We start from the raw sequence: 7,337 nt of genomic DNA, 5'->3' as shown, positions 1-7,337 counted from the left end.
TAGTTTTTATGTTAAATTCAAATTTCTGGACTTTACTATGAGTTTGTGTGTTTTTCTGTAATTTCAGGTAATTTCTGGCTGAAATTGAGGGACTTGAGCAAAACTTTGAAAAAGGTTGACAAAAGGACTGCTGATTCTGTTGGAATCTGACCTCCCTGCACTCAAAATGGATTTTCTAGAGCTACAGAACTCCAAATGGCGCGCTCTCAATGGCGTTGGAAAGTAGACATCCAGAGCTTTCCAGAAATATATAATAGTTCATACTTTATTCGAGAATTGACAACGTAAACTGGCGCTCAATGCCAAGTACATGCTGCTGTATGGAGTCAAACGCCAGAAACACGTCACGACCCGGAGTTGAACGCCAGAAACACGCTATAACTCGGCGTTCAACTCCAAAAGAAGCCTCAGCTCGTGGATAGATCAAGCTCAGCCCAAACACACACCAAGTGGGCCCCGGAGGTGGATTTATGCATCAATTACTTACTCATGTAAACCCTAGTAGCTAGTCTAGTATAAATAGGATAATTTACTATTGTATTGGACATCTTTTGATCACTTTAGATCTTAGGATCATCTTGGGATGATTAGTTCTCAGATCATGGGGGCTGGCCATTCGGCCATGCCTGGACCTCTCACTTATGTATTTTCAACGGTGGAGTTTCTACACACCATAGATTAAGGGTGTGGAGCTCTGCTGTACCTCAAGTTTCAATACAATTACTATATATTATTCTCTATTCAATTCTCTTTTATTCTTATTCCAAGATATACGTTGCACTTCAACTTGATGAATGAGATGATCCGTGACACTCATCATCATTCTCACCTATGAACGCGCGTGACTGACAACCACTTCTGTTCTACCTTAGGCCGGGCGCATATCTCTTAGATTCCCCAACAGAATCTTCGTGGTATAAGCTAGATAGATGGCGGCATTCATGGGAATCCAGAAAGTTTAACCTTGTCTGTGGTATTCCGAGTAGGGTTCCGGGAATCTGGAAAATCTAACCTTGTCTGTGGTATTCCGAGTAGGATTCCGGTATTGAATGACTGTGATGAGCTTCAAACTCCTGAAGGCTTGGCATTAGTGACAGACGCAAAAGAATCAAGGGATTCTATTCCAACCTGATTGAGAACCGACAGATGATTAGCCGTGCTGTGACAGAGCATAGGACCATTTTCACTGAGAGGATGGGATGTAGCCATTGACAATGGTGATGCTCTACATACAGTTTGCCATGGAAAGGAGTAAGAAGGATTGGATGAATGTAATAAGAAAGTAGAGATTCAAGAGGAGCACAGCATCTCCATACGCCTATCTGAAATTCCCACTATTTGATTTACATAAGTATTTCGATCCTATTTTATTTTCTGTTTATTATTTATTTTCGAACTTATCCATAATCAATTATTATCCGCCTGACTGGGATTTACAAGGTGACCATAGCTTGCTTCATACCAACAATCTCTGTGGGATCGACCCTTACTCACGTAAGGTATTACTTGGATGACCCAGTACACTTGCTGGTTAAGTTGAACGGAGTTGTGACCACACATAGTTGTAAACCATGGTATTGGCATCATGTTTTTGGTGCCATTTCCAAGGAAAGAAAAAGCAATGAATTTTACAAAATGCAATAACATATGAATCACAATTTTGTCCACCAAGTTTTTGGCGCCGTTACCGGGGATTGTTCGAGTATGGACAACTGACAGTTCATCTTGTTGCTCAGATTAGGTAATTTTCTTTTCAAAAATTTTCAAAAAATCTTTTTCAAAATTTTTCTTTTCTTTTTCGTTTTTTCAAACTTTATTTTCGAAAAATATAATAAAAATACAAAAAAATCATAAAATCATAAAAATCAAAAATATTTTGTGTTTCTTGTTTGAGTCTTGAGTCAATTTTTAAGTTTGGTGTCAATTGCATGTTTTTAAAAGTTATGCATTATTTTCGAAAATTCCATGCATTCATAGTGTTCTTCATGATCTTCAAGTTGTTCTTGACAAGTCTTCTTGTTTGATCTTGATGTTTTCTTGTTTTGTGTTCTTTGTTGTTTTTCATATGCATTTTTTGTTTGTTAGAATCCATGCATTAAAGATTTCTAAGTTTGGTGTCTTGCATGTCTTCTTTGCATCAAAAAAAAAATTTCAAAAATATGTTCTTGATGTTCATCATGATCTTCAAAGTGTTCTTGGTGTTCATCTTGACATTAATAGTGTTCTTGCATGCATTCCTTGTTTTGATCCAAAAAGAAAAGAGAAAAACACAATTATGATGTTTTAATTTTAATTATTTTTCTCTCTCATAATTAATATTTCAAAAATAAAAAATATCTTTTCCTTGTTTTTCTCATAATTTTTGAAAATTTGAGTTGACTTAGTCAAAAATTTTCAAAATTAGTTGTTTCTTACAAGTCAAGTCAAAATTTCAATTTTAAAAATCTTATCTTTTTAAATTCTTTTTCAAATTATTTTCAAAATCTTTTTCTTATCTTTATATCAAATTTTCGAAAACTCACTAACAATTAATGTGATTGATTCAAAAATTTGAAGTTTGTTACTTACTTGTTAAGAAAGGTTCAATCTCTAAGTTCTAGAATCTTATCTTGTAGTTTCTTGTTAGTGAAGTAAGTAATTTTAAATTTAAAAATTAAATCTTTTTCAAACATATCTTATCATATCTTTTCAAAATTTTATCTATTTCAAAAATTTAATTTCAAAATATCTTATCTAACTTCTTATCTTCTTACCTTTTCAAATTTGATTTTAATATCTTTTTCAACTAACTCTTTGACTTTGTGTTTGTTTCTTATCTTTTTCAAAACCACCTAACTACTTTTCCCTCTCTAATTTTCGAAAATATCTCATCTCTTTTTCAAAAACTCTTTTTGTTTTAAAATTTTAATTTTAATCTTATCTTATCTTTAATTTTCAAAAATACTAACCTCTTTTTCAAAATTATTTTCGAAATTCTCCCTCTCTTTTCTTATTCTATTTAATTATTTATTTACTGATACTTCTCTTCACCTCTCTTCATCTAAAAATCCGAACCTATTCTTCTTCACTCTTCCTCCCTTTCTTCTTCTACTAACATAAAGGAATCTCTATACTGTGACATAGAGGATTCCTTTTCTTTTCTTATTTTCTTCTCTTTCATAGGAGCAAGAACAAGGAAAAAGGCACTCTTGTTGAAATTGATCCTGAACCTAAAAGGACTCTAAAGAGAAAACTAAGAGAAGATAAATTACAACAATCTAAAGGTAACCTTTCAGAAATATTAAAACAAGAGAAGGAGATGGCAGTCGAACCCAACAACAATAATGCAAGGAGAATGCTTGGTGACTTCACAAAGCCAACGTCCAAATTTGATGGAAGAAGCATCTCCATTCCTGCCATTGGAGCCAATAATTTTGAGCTTAAGCCTCAACTAGTTGCTTTAATGCAACAGAACTGCAAGTTTTATGGACTTCCATCTGAAGATCCTTACCAGTTTTTAACTGAGTTCTTGCAGATTTGTGAGACTGTTAAGACGAATGGAGTTGATCCTGAAGTCTACAGACTCATGCTTTTCCCTTTTGCTGTAAGAGACAGAGCTAGAATATGGTTGGATTCACAACCTAAAGACAGCCTGGACTCCTGGGAGAAGCTGGTCACGGCCTTCTTGGATAAATTCTTTCCTCCTCAAAAGCTGAGCAAGCTTAGAGTGGATGTTCAGACCTTCAAACAAAAAGATGGTGAATCCCTCTATGAAGCTTGGGAAAGATACAAGTAGTTGACCAAAAGGTGTCCATCTGACATGTTTTCAGAATGGACCATATTAGATATATTCTATTATGGTCTATCTGTGTTTTCAAAAATATCATTGGACCATTCTGCAGGTGGATCCATCCACCTAAAGAAAACACCTGCAGAAGCTCAAGAACTCATTAACATGGTTGCAAATAACCAATTCATGTACACTTCTGAGAGGAATTCCGTGAATAATGGGACACCTGAGAGGAAGGGAGTTCTTGAAATTGATGCTCTGAATACCATATTGGCTCAGAACAAAGTGTTGACTCAGCAAGTTAACATGATTTCTCAAAGTCTGAATGGATGGCAAAATGCATCCAACAGTACTAAAGAGGCAGCTTCTGAAGAAGCTTATGATCTTGAGAACCCTGCAATAGCAGAGGTAAATTACATGGGTGAACCTTATGGAAACACCTATAATTCATCATGGAGAAATCATCCAAATTTCTCATGGAAGGATCAACAAAAGCCTCAACAAGGCTTTAACAATGGTGGACGCAATAGGCTGAGCAATAGCAAGCCTTTTCCATCATCTTCTCAGCAACAGATAGAGAATTCTGAACAAAACACTTCTAATTTAGCCAATCTAGTCTCTGATCTGTCAAAGGCCACTTTTAATTTCATGAGTGAAACAAGATCCTCCATCAAAAATCTGGAGGCACAAGTGGGCCAGCTGAGTAAGAAAGTCATTGAAACTCCTCCCAGTATTCTCCCAAGCAATACAGAAGAGAATCCAAAAGGAGTGTGCAAGGCCATTGATATAATCAATATGGCCGAATTCACAAGGGAGGAGAAGGATGAAAATCCTAGTGAGGAAGACCTCCTGGGACGTCTCTCAAGCAAGAGGGAGTTTCTTATCAAGGATCCAAAGGAATCTGAGGCTCATATAGAGACCATAGAGATTCCATTAAATCTCCTTCTGCCATTCATGAGCTCTGAAGACTATTCTTCCTCTGAAGAGGATGAAGATGTGACTGGAGAGCAAGTTGCTCAATATTTAGGAGCTATCATGAAGCTGAATGCCAAGTTGTTTGGTAATGAGACTTGGGAAAGTGAACCTCCCTTGCTCATTGGAGAACTAGATACCTAGATTCAGCAAATTTTACCTCAAAAGAGACAAGATCTTAGCAAGTTCTTAATACCTTGTACCATAGGTACCATGACCTTTGAAAAAGCTTTATGTGATCTGGGGTCAGGGATAAATCTTATGCCACTCTCTGTAATGGAGAAGCTGGGGATCATTGAGGTACAACCTACCTTGTTCTCATTACAATTGGCAGACAAGTCATTAAGACAAGCTTATGGAGTAGTAGAGGACGTGTTAGTAAAGGTTGAAGGCCTTTACATCCTTGCTGATTTCATAATCTTAGACACTAGGAAGGAAGAGGATGAGTGCATCATCCTTGGAAGACCTTTCCTAGCTACAGCAGGAGCTGTGATAGATGTCAACAGAGGTGAATTAGTCCTTCAATTGAATGGGGACTACCTGGTGTTTAAGGTACATGGCCATCCCTCTGTGACAAAAGAGAGTGAGAACAAAGAGCTTCTCTCAGTTCAGAGTCAAGAAGAACCCCCACAGTTAAACTCTAAGTTTGGTGTTGGGAGGCCACAACCAAACACTAAGTTTGGTGTTGGGACTATACAACATTGACCTGATCACCTGTGAGGCTCCATGAGAGCCCACTGTCAAGCTAATGACATTAAAAGAGCGCTTGTTGGAGGCAACCCAATTTTATTTATCTATTTTTTTTTATTTTATTGTTATTTTGTGTTTTATTAGGTACATGATCATGTGGAGTCACGAAAAAAAATATAAAAATTAAAAACAGAATCAAAAACAGCAGAAGAAAAATTACACCCTGGAGGAAGGACAGACTGGCGTTCAACGCCAGTAAGGAGCATCTGGCTGGCGTTCAATGCCAGAACAGAGCATGAATCTGGTGCTGAATGCCAGAAACAAGCAACATTCTGGCGTTTGAACGCCAGGAATGTGCCTTGAGGAAAGCTGGCACTAAACGCCAGTAACAAGCATGGAACTGGCGTTCAACGCCAGAAACATGCTACACATGGGCGTTGAACGCCCAGAACGTGCATCACCTCGGCGTTTAAACGCCAGAATGGTATGCAAAGGCATTTTGCATGCCTATTTGGTGCAGGAATGTAATTCCTTGACACCTCAGGATCTGTGGACCCCACAGGATCACCTCAGGATCTGTGGACCCCACAGGATCATCTTAGGATCTGTGGACAACAGGATCCCCACCTAACATATTCCCACCTTACCTCCTAATCCTATAACACTCTTCCCCATGTCACACTTCCCAACAACTTCAATCTCTCTTCCCAATTACCCCCTTCACCACTCACAGCCATCCACTCTTTCCCATAAACCCCACCTACCTTCAAAATTCAAAAACACTTTCCCACCCAAACCCACCCTACATGGCCGAACCTACCCTCTCCCCTTTCCCTATATATACCCTTCCATTCTACTTCATTTTCACACAACACAAACCCCCTCTTCTACACCTTGGCCGAAACACCATCCCTCACTCTCATCCATATTTTCTTTTTCTTCTTCTTCTCTTGCTCGAGGGCGAGCAATATTTTAAATTTGGTGTGGTAAATGCATAAGCTTTTTGTTTTTCCATTACCATCAATGGCACCTAAGGCCGGAGAATCCTCTAGAAAAGGAAAAGGGAAGACAAAAGCTTCCACCTCCGAGTCATGAGAGATGGAAAGATTCATCTCCAAAAGCCATCAAGACCACTTCTATGATGTTGTGGCAAAGAAGAAGGTGATCCCTGAGGTCCCTTTCAAGCTCACGAAAAATGAGTATTCGGAGATCCGACATGAGATCCGAATGAGGGGTTGGGAAGTCCTAACCAACCCCATGCAACAAGTCAGAATCTTAATGGTTCAAGAGTTCTATGCCAATGCATGGATCACTAGGAACCATGATCAAAGTATGAACCCGAGTCCAAAGAATTATCTCACAATGGTTCGGGGAAAATACTTAGATTTTAGTCCGGAGAATGTGAGGTTGGCGTTCCACTTGCCCATGATGCAAGGAGATGTACGCCCCTACACTAGAAAGGTAAACTTTAATCAAAGGTTGGACCAAGTCCTAATGGACATATGTGTGGAAGAAGCTCAATGGAAAAGAGACTCCAAAGGCAAGCCAGTTCAACTAAGAAGACTGGACCTCAAGCCTGTGGCTAGAGGATGGTTGGAGTTCATTCAACGCTCCATCATTCCCACTAGCAACCGATCTGAAGTTACTGTGGATCGGGCCATCATGATTCATAGCATCATGATTGGAGAGAAAGTAGAAGTTCATGAAGTCATCTCCAATGAAACCTACAAAATAGCCGAAAAGCCCTCCACCATGGCAAGGCTAGCTTTTCCTCACCTTATTTGCCATCTATGTTACTCAGCTGGAGTTATCATTGAAGGAGACATCTCCATTGAGGAGGATAAGCCCATCACCAAGAAGAGGATGGAGCAAGTAAGAGAGACCCTCCACAGATCTCAAGAGATGC

The 7,337-nt window shown here is 38.6% G+C and overlaps 1 non-coding gene across 1 annotated transcript; it reads right to left on the bottom strand.

The window, feature by feature from the left end:
- Positions 1-3,697: 3,697 nt before the first annotated feature.
- On the bottom strand, positions 3,698-3,801 carry LOC112766918 (small nucleolar RNA R71). Its single transcript, XR_003184622.1, has one exon. It is a non-coding gene; the product is annotated as a small nucleolar RNA R71 (small nucleolar RNA).
- Positions 3,802-7,337: the final 3,536 nt, after the last annotated feature.

This window comes from Arachis hypogaea, chromosome 2 (assembly GCF_003086295.3).
Source record: "Arachis hypogaea cultivar Tifrunner chromosome 2, arahy.Tifrunner.gnm2.J5K5, whole genome shotgun sequence".
Taxonomy (NCBI): Eukaryota; Viridiplantae; Streptophyta; class Magnoliopsida; order Fabales; family Fabaceae; genus Arachis; species Arachis hypogaea.
Note: the sequence above shows the minus strand (reverse complement) of the source record. Positions and strands in the feature narration are given on the sequence as shown.